Here is a 14,973-nt window from a genome sequence, read left to right as displayed (position 1 = left end):
GTATTTATAATTACAGCACAAAGCATTTAGTATATGATACAAATTCTTGTAGAATCTTTCTCTTGTTAAACTTAAGGTTAAAAATAAGTGAAAATATAAAACGCAGAAACCTATTTGTGGAATACAAGTTTCGCCCTGTGAACAACTAGATATTGTCAAATTTAGATATGTAGCAACTTAAGTTTTTGAGTAGTTTATTAACTTAAAATTGTAATTAACTTTAATAAAAAAGTTAAAACCGTTAAAACAATCTGTGAGTTAAAATAAACAGTTAGTAAAAAGCTGCTTTGAAATTCTGAAGTTTCCTAAGCCCCAAGCCTCCGTTATCTTTCGGTAGAGGGGCAAACCCGTAACTCCATTCCTCCCCCTTCCACTCATCCCCCACCTGTACCCCTTCCTTTACGTAATATCCGGTTTCCAAATCTTATCTTTACCTAAGTGGGCTGAGTGTTTTTCTTTCATACCAATGCCAAACTTCGATGGTAAGAAAACGTAGTGCAAAGAGCTACGGTAAAATTTTACCTGAACATTTATAATAACATACACAACTGTAACATAATGCCTAGTACCAGCTCAATTCACTTAGACAATTAATTACATTCTTTATAAAAAAAGTCTATTCATACCTTTATTTTCATAATGATTATTAGTGTTAATAAATAATAATAGTAAATGGTACTCAAAATACATAATTTATACATCTTTTATAGTTACGTTCCTAACTAGTGCCTTTTGAAGTTATATGTTCCAAATAACACGTTAAATATATATAAGCCACTAAGTCTTAACATCTTGTTAACATATAGAAGATTACCGGACATTTCACAAATTATATACCAGCTATCTTTACAATCCTTTAAACGCTTTGTAACTCTCAATGTCACTGCCAAGTTACTTGACTTATCCCAACCATAAGCAATAAATTAATTAAATTCGTAATGTGGTATAGGAATGTCTGTCAACAAATGCTGACATAGAACTAGTCAGACAGAAAATGGAACCTTTTGATACCGAGATCAAACGGTACAACCAATCGAACGGATTTGTTCTTTGATCGCTTTTGTCGACTAACAAAGTGACTGATGTATAACGGGTTTCTGCTATGAGTGTAATTAATGTAATAGTTACGCAATTGGGTTTTAAAACACAAACGTTATCGAATTCTACAATCATTCCTTATTTTACGTAACTGCAACTCTGTGTATGTGCGATTTTGAAACACCAGAATCTCATTTCGTTCACTCACAATTTCACTAAACTTTAATACAAAGGAGACTTATATTTTAAGCTTATGTGTTTTATTGTACGTTTAGGACATATGAAGTATTTTATATAAATAAATTATTTCTCAAAGATTAGATAAATTTATTATCAGAGATCAAGCAAAGCGTTATTGTAATTATGTTGTTGTCTATCCTCGTTTTTCATTGAACTAATAAAGAACTCTAAACATGATTTTGGGATGAAAATGACAATTTTACTTCGATACTCGATAGATATTAGTTTATGTCTTAAATTATTGTCTATTAGTTGAAAGAATTTATCAGCACATTACCATTGCTGGATGAGCTCCGTTTTATACAGAAGCGAAGCCCATTCTTAGGGGCTTAGTAAAGTTCCTCTTCCCTGTTTCAGTACGCCTGTACACTGGATATTTTGAATATGAATTCAGCAACAGGCTTGTTATTTAAATTGGGCATTCCAAGGTGTAAGGTAGAGCGTTCGAAGGGGCATTTGCAACTATTAGTATAATATAAATTGCCCTTTGTTTTTTTGACCAAGCGGTGACTTTTAAACATAGAAGAGACAAACACATTAATGACAGGGCGTAACAAACCAATTAGGGCAATAGACCTTTATTGAAACCGTCGATACTCATTCAACCTAAATTGGATTGACTTGTAAGTGTTGTTTGGACAATAGCCAGGCTTTGTAAATTACAGTACAGTCTCAATGGCCAGTTTAGAAATTAATTGGTGAAGCATTTGTTTACCACAGCCGATTGTTTCAATACAAAAGATGTATCAAATTTATAATTATCGTATTACACTATAAATTAAATACACAATGGTACCAATACGATAACGTAATCTATATTTTAAACTGTACATGGATTTTATAAATATAATTTAAAAATTTTTGACATTACTTTTATTAAGAATACGTCCAATCTTCGTCGTAGACGGCAAGCTGCAAAATATCACTTTTTCTAAAGTACTTGATATTTAAAATTTTCCGAAGTATTAAAGCCTGACTGACGTCATAACTATGATGTTTACAACAGCTCAAGAATGTTTCAATGTAACAAAAGGTGCATTTGTAAACTATCTTTCTATACACTAGTACTTGCAGATACTTAACTTGCAAATAATAAAGTCCCACATTTCGTTAGGTCGGGTTAAGATATCTGTAATGGTTGGTTAATTAGTTCCAAAAAATATCTGTAACCACATCTCCAGTCCATTATCTGTGCCTTAATGACAACATGACCTTTAGTGAATTTCAAATCACTTCATAGTAATCAATAAATTCCCTCCTTGTTTAAAAATTACTCTTAAAATAATTCATAGGTTTGTGTCGAAAAATATATAGTGAGTGTATTGTGTGTTTGGTGTTGTCCTTAAACTCGATTTACAGTAAGAAGTATTTTTTAAATATTTTAGTAAAAATCTATAAAAAGTAAAAACAGCTTAAAATTAGCCATACCTATTTCTTTAGTACTGTAAATAATATTTTCTGAAAAGAGAATAGTATTTGCATTGAATAAAAATATAGTAATAAAGTTAAAAATTGTTTACTTTATTCTTTTTAACTATTATTTACCTTGTTTGACAAAATTTTCCATGATATTTATTCATTACGCTGAAGAAAACTAACAAATATAAGTTTCTACTTCAAATATTTCTTGAACTATGTTATCCAACGGCATTAATAAATTCAAATTGGATTAGCGATACTTTCTTTAAAACATCAAATTTTTCCAGTGGCCCTATTCTTACTATTTATTTATTATTAATTAATGTGATTTCTCCTAGTAATATTTTAAATGTTATACATGTACTTAATGGTGCTATTTATTACGGTCTCTTACAATTTCTTATCACAATATTATAATACTGAATCATATATTACCTAAATATTGTACTTCTATTACAGTCATATCTTGATATAAGTTTACTTCACATCTTATAAGTACTTTTATATTGGTGGTCCAATGGATAAAACAATGGACGAGTTATGCAGTTATAATAACACAGAAACAAATCGCATCGATGATTTATCACTCAGACGTAGCGGAGCTGAGGGCCGAGAATGTTTAGATAATAGCCAACTCAAATGTGGCCCGATACAGTTTTGTATTCATTGTCCGATAGTGTGGCGGAATTCCGGTGCCACCGGAAACTGATGATGCAGATAAACACTTTACACTCGCTGTTGGGTGGCTCTCACTTTTTGTGTGACATGATATCTGCACTAATATGTGACGCGATTGAACTAATAACAGAAATAAAGGTTAGTCAACTAATTATCAATCCGTGTCAGTATTAAACATTCATAAACATAAACAAGCATCTTTGGTAATAAGTCTTGAAGTACTTTTAAATTTTGAGGAAACATATCACATTTATTTAACTCTTCGGCCAACAATATATATATATATATATATATATATATATATATATATATATATATATATATATATATATATATGGACTAGTAGAATACGTAATATTAGCAGCACACACATTATATTGTCGTGTCCAGTAGCAAGAAAAAGTTAATTGAAAATTAATTGATCTCATGCTATGTAATTCATCATTCGAACTACGTATGTACGTTTTAATGGCTAAAATATAGTGTAATACTTATTATAGTTTGAAGGAGCTTAATCTGACGGGATTAATTTCTAGAACAAGTTTTTATCAACCAATATACTTTATATGAACTATTAACAGAATATAATACAGCCTCTGGAGGAAGCTATATTATTCTAAGACAACTTTCGAAGGAATTATTTCTTTAAAATATGTTATTGACGATGAAACTTTTGACAGGATAACAGGATTTCGGAAATTTGCCATCGTTATGGTTACGAAAGGTATAATACAACTATCCCACATAGGTAGTTAACTATTCCACTTTCATCCGTGCCCTCATGTGATGTGTGATTGTGTTTTTCGCATTCGTGACTTGAGCTCGGGACATGCATTCTCTGCAGTGACAACGCCTAGACTAGACTCCAAGCAGCTTACGAGTATGCTTAAACCTTTTATTTTCCTTCTTTTCTTCTTTCTGTTCTCTATCTTTGTATGTAATAATCCTCCACCCACCTGGCGAAGAGGATAGAATCCAGTCCTCGAAATGTTGTGTTCCACTTTGCAAAGGAAAATACGTAATTCTAAGATACAAGATACAAGACACTACAGACACTAACATAATTTTAAATAATGTAGTATAGTATATAATAAAAGTTCGTCTAAATGGAGTAAAATAATTTTATTTAGAATCTGATAATATACATAAAGATATTTCGGGATACAGGTAAATGGAATATTATTAGATTCATTTATTGAGATTAGAAAGACATTTAACACTCTTTATCTAGTGGCTTTAAAATTGATCCAGGAGCGCTATTTGATAATATACATAAAGATATTTCGGTATACAGGTAAATGGAATATTATTAGATTCATTTATTGAGATTAGAAAGACATTTAACACTCTTTATCTAGTGGCTTTAAAATTGATCCAGGAGCGCTATTTGATAATATACATAAAGATATTTCGGGATACAGGTAAATGGAATATTATTAGATTCATTTATTGAGATTAGAAATACATTTAACACTCTTTATCTAGTGGCTTTAAAATTGATCCAGGAGCGCTATTTGATAATATACATAAAGATATTTCGGGATACAGGTAAATGGAATATTATTAGATTCATTTATTGAGATTAGAAAGACATTTAACACTCTTTATCTAGTGGCTTTAAAATTGATCCAGGAGCGCTATTTGATAATATACATAAAGATATTTCGGGATACAGCTCAGGAGCTATTTACATAGCAAGTATTCTACAAATATATGGCACTAAGTTTAAACATAACGAATTATTTTTTTATATATTATATAAATACCATATTTATAAGGTCATTTTTAAATCTAATAAAAAAAACCACCATACTTTTTTTGTAGGTCTGGTCATTTTATAATTTGAACCATTATATTTTAGTTAAGTTAAATTGCAACATATTTTCTACAAACTATCGCTTAAACCTTCTCTATTTTACTATAATGTAGTTTAAGTAACTGTATTTTTTTATTGTATTAATACCCAGTCGCCATAAATGGTAATTTGTCTTTCATGTGTTCAGCTAGACTCTTGGTTTTGTATATTTATTATTGAATTAGGTTTTTTACAAGTTGGCCACAATTAGGCTACTAACTAATGTAGCTAATTAATATTTATGAAATTTACTTTGTATTTTAAAGTGTTATTTACAAAATGAAACTATTATTTCAAAACCGAATTACAATCTAATTCCGACGGCGGAAGTCTAATCGTATAGCTTCTGCTGTAACATTTCAGCTGAAGAACTAAAATAACTCCCAGTATGTAAGTAATTGACAGAATACACTGTCAGTAGGAACTCATAACTGAAGAAATATATGAGAAGAAAATAAATTCACATTGTGGCAAGAGAAATATGATAACAATGAAGGAAGAAGCAACAACTACCATCCATCATGCAGAGTTACGCATATAACTGACAACAGGCCACATGTTTAGAGCTCGCTAAAACTTTTATATGAGCATGCTTGTCTGTCCCATCTGTTATTTAGATACATAATGTACTCATACGTTATTATGCACAATATCAAATAAACGTGAAATATTTATATTAGTACGTATAATATATGATTCCTTACTTTTAGGAGCTTTCTGTCAAAACCATCGCCTCTGATAATTGTGAATCTGAAATTCCCATATACCATTTCCCGGGTTCTCATTAACTATTCAAATTACTAATATACAAAAAAACTAACACTTAATGAATTTATGGGCGTGCTTCATAATAAACAAAACAGTACACCAGACGAGACAATAAGTACAATACCCCATGTATATTATATGCAATTAATTATTTTGCATAAAAATTTTAATACTTAATTATAATTAAACAATTAATAATTATATTTCATTATAGTATGATTTTTAATCTTTTGATCCTGATCATGTATATGTAAAACAGTTATACTTTTACCTAACTATAGAAAAAATTCTGATTAGAAAACAGTAATTTTTAAAACTTGTTTGAAAGTGTTCTGTAAAACGTGAAAATTTTCAATACATATTGCCGAATAAATATGATAATAATGCTATCTTTCTAATGCAATAACAATAAGTATCGTTAATAATAAGGTATTCTGTAGTAATTGATCCGTGGTTAAAACCACGTTAAATATTATACGTGTTTTTTTAAAGCCTAAGAAGTTACAAATATGAATAGTTTTTACTCAATAATTATTTGTCAATGTTAGCGTACTATAAAGTTGACAATGATGTTTAAAGAAAGGTAAAGGGTAAATAACTTACATTTAACGTAGATGACTACGTTTACTACGTTACTGTAACAACATTTAAATTTGTACAATTTTATTTAAAATTCAAATTTCGCGTAAACTGATGTGGATATTTTTCAAGCTATTACAAAAGTGAAAACACAAATTAGTTAGCCTCCATACTGAATCCCGTTAAATAATGTCCGCTCAAATTTTACTCGTACTAATATTGTTATTGATATCAATTACCTAACAAGGAGATTATACTATTAACACATAATATAGTTTTTTTGTTAGCGATTATAGTGTTTATAGTTAAAAAAGATTATTTTTTGAACAGATGCTACAGAGAATGCTTATTTACCATATCTTCCATTGATACCTAATTGCACATAAATATAAGATCTGCCTCTAAATGATTAAGCTTATCACAGACCATATAAAATACGTCAAAGAATAAATACATGAATCTCCCTGTAGGCAAAACCGCTTTATTAACCCACCCTTTATAAGATGTATCCTTTAATCTCATCATCTTTATTTGCCATTGATATCATGACTGGATATATAAACGCTCAAAAAATACTCTTATTCCAATTTGATTTATAACAATAAAATAATTTGCAAGTTTTAGAATTTTAAAACTAATAGTTATATTGATTAAGCAGAGTTTCAACCGTTCTATTTGTTTTAGATTTATTTTCTTTTGTATACTTGTGAGCAAAGCAAAGGCTTGTAACTTTAGCTAAATTTTTAAGTACTTAGAATAATAGTTTATTTGTTTTATATGCAAATTATTTTATAAAGTTGATTTTACTTATCACTAGACAACAATCAATATGACATGATCACATCACATGAAGGCACTGAATCACATGTATGCGGAGAAGAGACACAGTACGAGTATACCTGTAATATCCTGGGGCTCAGATGTAATCACTGTACGCCAGGACGTGTTCTTGCTTCATTCTCTAATAGATGTACGATTCATTCTGAGTGTGTGTCTTTAGTCAACGCTCACCTCAGATATATTTCTCACATGACTACACGCAATATGAAACGCTCATATCACACGAAGAGACTGACACATATGTGGAGAAGAGATGAAGTACGAGTATACCTGTAATACCCTGGGGCTCAGATGTAATCTCCGTACGCCAGGACGTGTTCTTGCTTCATTCTCTAAGAGATGTACGATTCATTCTGAGTGTGTGTCTTTAGTCAACTCTCACCTCAGATATATTTCTCACATGACTACACGCAATATGAAACGCTCATATCACACGAAGAGACTGACACATATGTGGAGAAGAGATGAAGTACGAGTATACCTGTAATACCCTGGGGCTCAGATTTAATCACCGTACGCCAGAACGTGTTCTTGCTTCATTCTCTAAGAGATGTACGATTCATTCTGAGTGTGTGTCTTTAGTCAACTCTCACCTCAGATATATTTCTCACATGACTACACGCAATATGAAACGCTCAAATCACACGAAGAGACTGACACATATGTGGAGAAGAGATGAAGTACGAGTATACCTGTAATACCCTGGGAATCAGACGTAATCACTGTACGCCAGGACGTGTTCTTGCTTCATTCTCTAAGAGATGTACGATTCATTCTGAGTGTGTGTCTTTAGTCAACTCTCACCTCAGATATATTTCTCACATGACTACACGCAATATGAAACGCTCAAATCACACGAAGAGACTGACACATATGTGGAGAAGAGATGAAGTACGAGTATACATGTAATACCCTGGGGGTCAGATGTAATCACCGTACGCCAGGACGTGTTCTTGCTTCATTCTCTAAGAGATGTACGATTCATTCTGAGTGTGTGTCTTTAGTCAACTCTCACCTCAGATATATTTCTCACATGACTACACGCAATATGAAACGCTCAAATCACACGAAGAGACTGACACATATGTGGAGAAGAGATGAAGTACGAGTATACCTGTAATACCCTGGGGCTCAGACGTAATCACTGTACGCCAGGACGTGTTCTTGCTTCATTCTCTAAGAGATGTACGATTCATTCTGAGTGTGGGTCTTTAGTCAACTCTCACCTCAGATATATTTCTCACATGACTACACGCAATATGAAACGCTCAAATCACACGAAGAGACTGACACATATGTGGAGAAGAGATGAAGTACGAGTATACCTGTAATACCCTGGGGCTCAGATGTAATCACCGTACGCCAGGACGTGTTCTTGCTTCATTCTCTAAGAGATGTACGATTCATTCTGAGTGTGTGTCTTTAGTCAACTCTCACCTCAGATATATTTCTCACATGACTACACGCAATATGAAACGCTCAAATCACACGAAGAGACTGACACATATGTGGAGAAGAGATGAAGTACGAGTACAACCATAAGACACTTGAGGCTCGGGTAGTATTACTGTACGCCAGGACGTGTCCTTGCATCCTTCTCTGCTTACGAATGTTGTACTTATACTATATTGAAAGAATAGTAATTATATTAACATGCCAGCCATTAAGCGTTATTAAATAGAACTAATCAATGCATATCAAATTTGATTTTTAAATGTTATAACATCTTTCGCAATCATACTTCTCCTGACTATGCTGCAGGTGAGATTTACTACACTTTCATTTTATTTCAGATTGAGTTGCTGGCATTGCAAATCTACCTGTCACAATAGACCCCGCACTAGTCGAATCTCTCGAGAAGATTAGTACCTGCTTCATCCTTACACTCACGGCCTCATATCCTTCATCTGGTGCATCTACAGTCTCTAGACAGTTACTTTCGGTACAGGAATACTGAAAGCCTTTCATTAATACCTTTAGTGCCATACATAGCTAACATTTATTTAAGGCCTTAACAGGTCCTGGATGTCATAATAAGGAAACAGCTACTATCGATGTGCCCAATAAATTTAATGCGTGCAAAGTATCATAGGAAAATGTAAAGTATTTACGTCAATTTAAAATTTATATTACTATACACTAACAACAATATAATTTATTGCAGAGGCAGGTCTTTGCATAAAGATTGACTGTTTTTCATGTAACTTAAAATTTGTTCCTTACAGAATGCCATACGGTTCATAATAGCCCCTTTAATTATTTTCTTTTTATTAAATGTCATTTACTTTATATTATTAAATTAACTACCAAATGTATCGATGCAAATGATGTACAAATCTACTTATACCATGGGACCAAGTATAACAGTATTAACGAACTGAACTAAGTGAATATCGAAATCAAACTAGAAAAACATATTTACATAAATAGCCAACCATTTAATTTAGTTATCACTGTACGCCTTTTTAAATCGTTTTAAACCCTTAAAGTTGAATAGCATTCTTTCCTTTACAACTACACGTATAGGTTTAGGTTTATAATTACTTTGTTTGCAATTATCGGCAGCTGTAAAAGGATCTTTCGCGTGTGTTCACTCACTCAATCGGAGCGTATTTAATTGCTTTTGGTTAAATTACTTGTACTTCCTCCCTTCAGCTATTGCAGTTCTGTGATCACTCACAGCACTGTGACACTCGGCGAGATCGTGTAAGCGTTTAAGGAAAACCCTTGTACTCAAGCTTCAAAATACGACCATATATTTTTGGCCTGTAAATTAGATAAATATTACAGATAATTATCACCATCTTTGAATAAACTTGGCTTTACTAATTTGAGTTATTCTATCATCAAGTTACAATAGGTTACACTGTATTCATTAAAACTTGTATTATTTTATTTGTTTAATTTGTATTATTGTAATTATTCATTTATTGAAAACTACAGTTGAAGTCAACAAAACGCACTTATTTTGCATCTATGTTTAATCAGCAATATAATATTACCAATTAATTTGTTAGATATTTTATGAAGAAGCAGAATAATATATAATATACTATCTGTTTGTTTTTACAATGGAAAGAGTGGAATAGTAACAAAATATTTTACATTTGCCATTGTTCAATGGTAAAAGAATCATTAACACAACGTTTCGAGATTTGCAATCTGATCACTTCCTCAGGTGGAAATCTAATCTTGCACATAACTACTGTATAGGTTAAAGGAAACAAATCATGCCAGAATGTTACATAAGCACGAATCATAACAACCATGTTATGTGTCAACTTCATGTATACTATCTCTAAAACATGCACTTTTAAATATTAAGACTAATTAGCTGTACATGTATATCGATAGCTTTGTTATAAGAAGTGTTATTTGAAACTAACAATATTTTTATCAGTATCTTTAAGTATTCTGGTATGTGGAAATAATAAATAACGAAATTAAATATGTATTTTGTTGACATCTCGTATTTCTTTACAAGACTAACAGGTATTAATGGGTTTAATTTTCTTTCGCTACAATTATTACGAGTAATTTCATACAACCCATTAAATCCAATCGAAATGTGTTCACGTCAGCTTTCGGACTTAAAGGTTATCATCAGCGAAAACATCATGTAAAGAGAGTTTTGTAATGGCTACTCAAGTAAACCTAGCCTACAGTACTTCATATATTACAAGAGAAGCAACATCTACTTGACCGTTTGAGAGCACATATCCGTCCTTAACTGAGAACACTCGCTGAGCCTAATGGCGTTCATAAATATGTGCCCTAAAGTGTCCGTTCCTTTCCTTTCCCCGATTTTTCAAACACTTATACAACTCACATGTAAATATACGACTGTTTAATGAAAATAATATTTTAAAAAATGACCCATTAATGATATTGAGTCATACAAAATTTGTGTTGCCGTTTAAAGAATTTATGTTTATAATTTTAAAGGTAAATGATATATACCTTAAGAAACCGTCAATTACAAAATAATTATTTCGTAAAAACTAAGGGTTCTAGGATTTAATGGTATCACACCCTCTCGGCAAATGCAGATCCATGTCAGAGAATCCAGGTGAAGCAACTCCTTGTGAATTTTTTATCAAACCTTTATTGAAAATTAAATAAGGATATTACCGTCTATTATATAAATAAATATATATAAGAAAATAAACAAACGAACAAAAAACTCACTTCAAACAACGGGTACTTATACAGTTTAGTTATTGATTAAAATAAATTTTAACCATTGATAGCTATGTACATTAACCACAATTTATTTAATTATAATTCAAAACTGTATACTTCTATTCCAAAATATTTACAATAAAGTAAAAATAGTAGAAGGAAGGTAAAATAAAATCATTCTTCAATTTTTTTCCTTTCACTCGTTTTCATTACAGCACCATAGTTTTCACGATTTTGGGTTTTAAGCCAAAATCCAAATTTTACCCAATTAAAATTATATTCGTCATTTTAAGACAATCTTACGCTAGATTTATAAGATTGATATTACATTATTACATAAATATTACGTTACGATAAAACGTGAATTTAACTTAAATACTTTTTAAAGATTGTAAAATCGCCTAACTGTCACATTTTGCTGTGAGTCTATGGCCCTAAATAATTATGCTGCAGGGAAAATATACTTTTAAATGAACAGATTATTGGATTGGTGCAAATAATGTGTCAAAGTGTTTCCATAAAATTCATATTTACAATACTAAGATACGTGTGATATCCAATGCTCAGATATTTACTATTTATTAAGCTCTGTCGTATGCTTGTCGAAATTTCACTGTGCATTATAACACTTCAATTTTTTAATACAGTTAAAAAGTATGTACAATTCAAAATACCATTATGTAAGACTGTTGCATGTATATAAATAACTGCTTAATATGTATTACATAAAAATAAAATAACCTTTTAATATTCTATTATATCTAAATACAGATTGTTAGTTTTGTAATTGACTTAATAAAAGTTTCAATGTTCCGATATTTGTAACCAACCCTGTACATACTGTGCGTGCTCATTTTTACTATAACTTCGGTTTATTTCCAGAATGAAAACAAATCAACAATATTGCAGCACACTTGGTTATATTTGCACTTTCAGCTGATGAAACAATAACATCATCTGGACAGAGTGGTAGAGGTGACGCCCTACCAGCTTACACTCTGAACTGTCCATCCTTTTTTAATTAATTATTTAAGTAAAGCTTCTCTAGCACTATAGGAGTTATCAGAAAACTACTTTTAATAATTATAAATTTATTTATAGATTAGTGGTCCAATAAATAGATTTTAATAAGTACCATTAGCATTTCAGATCTATTTCATTTAAAAAATTAAAATAAGTTGAACCTATATAATAGGCTATATACACTTTATATGCAACTTTATGCTATAAATTATATTTCATAAAAAAAAAAAATAATTGTATGAACATATCGTTATGATTTTGAAATAATTAAAATCGTCTTAGGGAGTGGAAATATAGAGTAACAATCAAAATTAAGTAAATATTAGAGACAAATTTAAAAAAATCTTTTAAAAATTCAGCTCAGTCAAAACACTCCAAAAATTGGGTTCAATAACCAAGTCCACGTAATTTATTTTACTAAACTCTTACATTTTAATTTTGTGAGCCAGCTTCAAATTCCAACTAAATAAAAATTAATAGAATGAAAAGCAATTAACTCTTTAGATACAGTTTAACCCTAGAACGCGGTTGTGCATAGTAGTTAAAATATATAGTTTAATTAAAATTTCCATTACGTATTCAATGCTGCTATGCAATTGCTTAACATTAAATATTTCAACCAATAAGATTTATTATCTGTGTTTAAGAATAACTGGCACAGCAAGAAGTATAAAAATGTAATATTATTGATTACATTGGTACCTACATTGTGTGATTTTCGATTCTTAGACTGACAAATTCGCCATATACCAGTATATAGATTAATAAATTACGTGACTGCTTCATTTTGTATTATATTATTGCAAGAACTTAAATAAGTTATTAATAAGCTTATGATTTAAAAATAAATTCTCTCCACCGTAACTTTCTTAAAATTGAACTGTACTATAAATTTTATTTTTACCATTTTGCAGATATGTTAATTCCTTTAATTTATATTATAGCAACTAAATTATCCTATTTAAACAGGTAGTATTTCAGTGACAAATTAGTAATCTCAATGAAATGAATAATCAAACGCAACCATACATACTATATAGTTAGGCATTAGTATATTTCATTAAACATAAATATGCTATACTGTAAATAATAAATTTTTAAGAAATATTAAATACTAAAATGAATAGCCACAAACATTGCTGTGATGCGTATAGTAACTTTTAAAGTACACGCCTTTTAAAATTTAACATCGCCTGTTGTAATTAAACAAGTACTTCAATAAATTTGCATACGGACAGGGTCGGTTGACAAACCCTCATACACGATAATACGGACTGTCACTGCTCTTTCACACTTCCATCTGAATGTGACAATGTCACTATCTAAATGTAAATGTGCCATCGCATCTCATCTGCACTCTACGCGGCGTTGTCACGTTATATCTGGAGTTTCAGGAACAAATTTCGTAATTAATTCTACGAAATAGTTTATTTTTAACTAAACATTTTTTTCAATAAACTTGTTTTTAATTAACTAAATGTTTACCGTATGTAATTGTTGTATTCAGTAAGTAAATAAATAAATAATAGTAAATAAAAATGCCTTAATTTTCAAGCGATTTTTTATACAAATTCTGTTTTTGTTCAATATAACTCCAGTCAAGCTACGTTACTAATATAATTATTACAGCTAAGGTTTTCTTAAAATACACTAAATTTAATTACTACTAAACTTTTTTTCTAAAAAAATATTCAGTTTTAAAAGAATACAAGCGGTATTTCCGCTAAAACTACTGCTTAAGTCTATTTTTAAAGAAAGACAAAGGCAGCGACTTGAGGTCACAGGGTAAAGGTGTTATACAATGCCGGTCCAAAATAACGAAATCCCCTCCTCGCGAGCTCAAGGCTCTCGGGAAGTGGAGTCTTTTGCTCTGACGGGTACCACGCAAGGCAACCCCCTCCCGCAACAAGAGCCTGTCATACAGGTACGAGTACAACGGCTTTCTAAGTGTCAGGGTCTTGTGAACTAATACAGCATTACAGTGTTCTACACACAGCTTCCATAGGCATCAGATTTGACTCTGTACGATGAGTGGATATCCTGTCACGTTTACCTTAATTATAAACTAAACTGTTCTGCCTTTTGTAATACGCTCAACGTCCTCTTTCAAAATTATATTACCTTAGGCTGAGTAGCAATAGTAGAACACCGATTACAGTGTTGAAAAGCTGCAACTTAACAGCTTGAGGTAGCAAGGATCTCAGACGGTACAGTCCCTTTAACCTCCCTAGAACGCGCTGGCAGACAGAAGTTACATGATCAAACGCACACGCTCCATATCATATAGAAACCTTGCAGGCAAGGCATTTTTATGGAAATCACTTCACAACTTCAAAGAAACATATGTTCCA

The sequence above is a fragment of the Homalodisca vitripennis genome, chromosome 2 (assembly GCF_021130785.1).
Source record: "Homalodisca vitripennis isolate AUS2020 chromosome 2, UT_GWSS_2.1, whole genome shotgun sequence".
Lineage (NCBI taxonomy): Eukaryota > Metazoa > Arthropoda > Insecta > Hemiptera > Cicadellidae > Homalodisca > Homalodisca vitripennis.
This window is presented reverse-complemented; position numbering follows the sequence as displayed.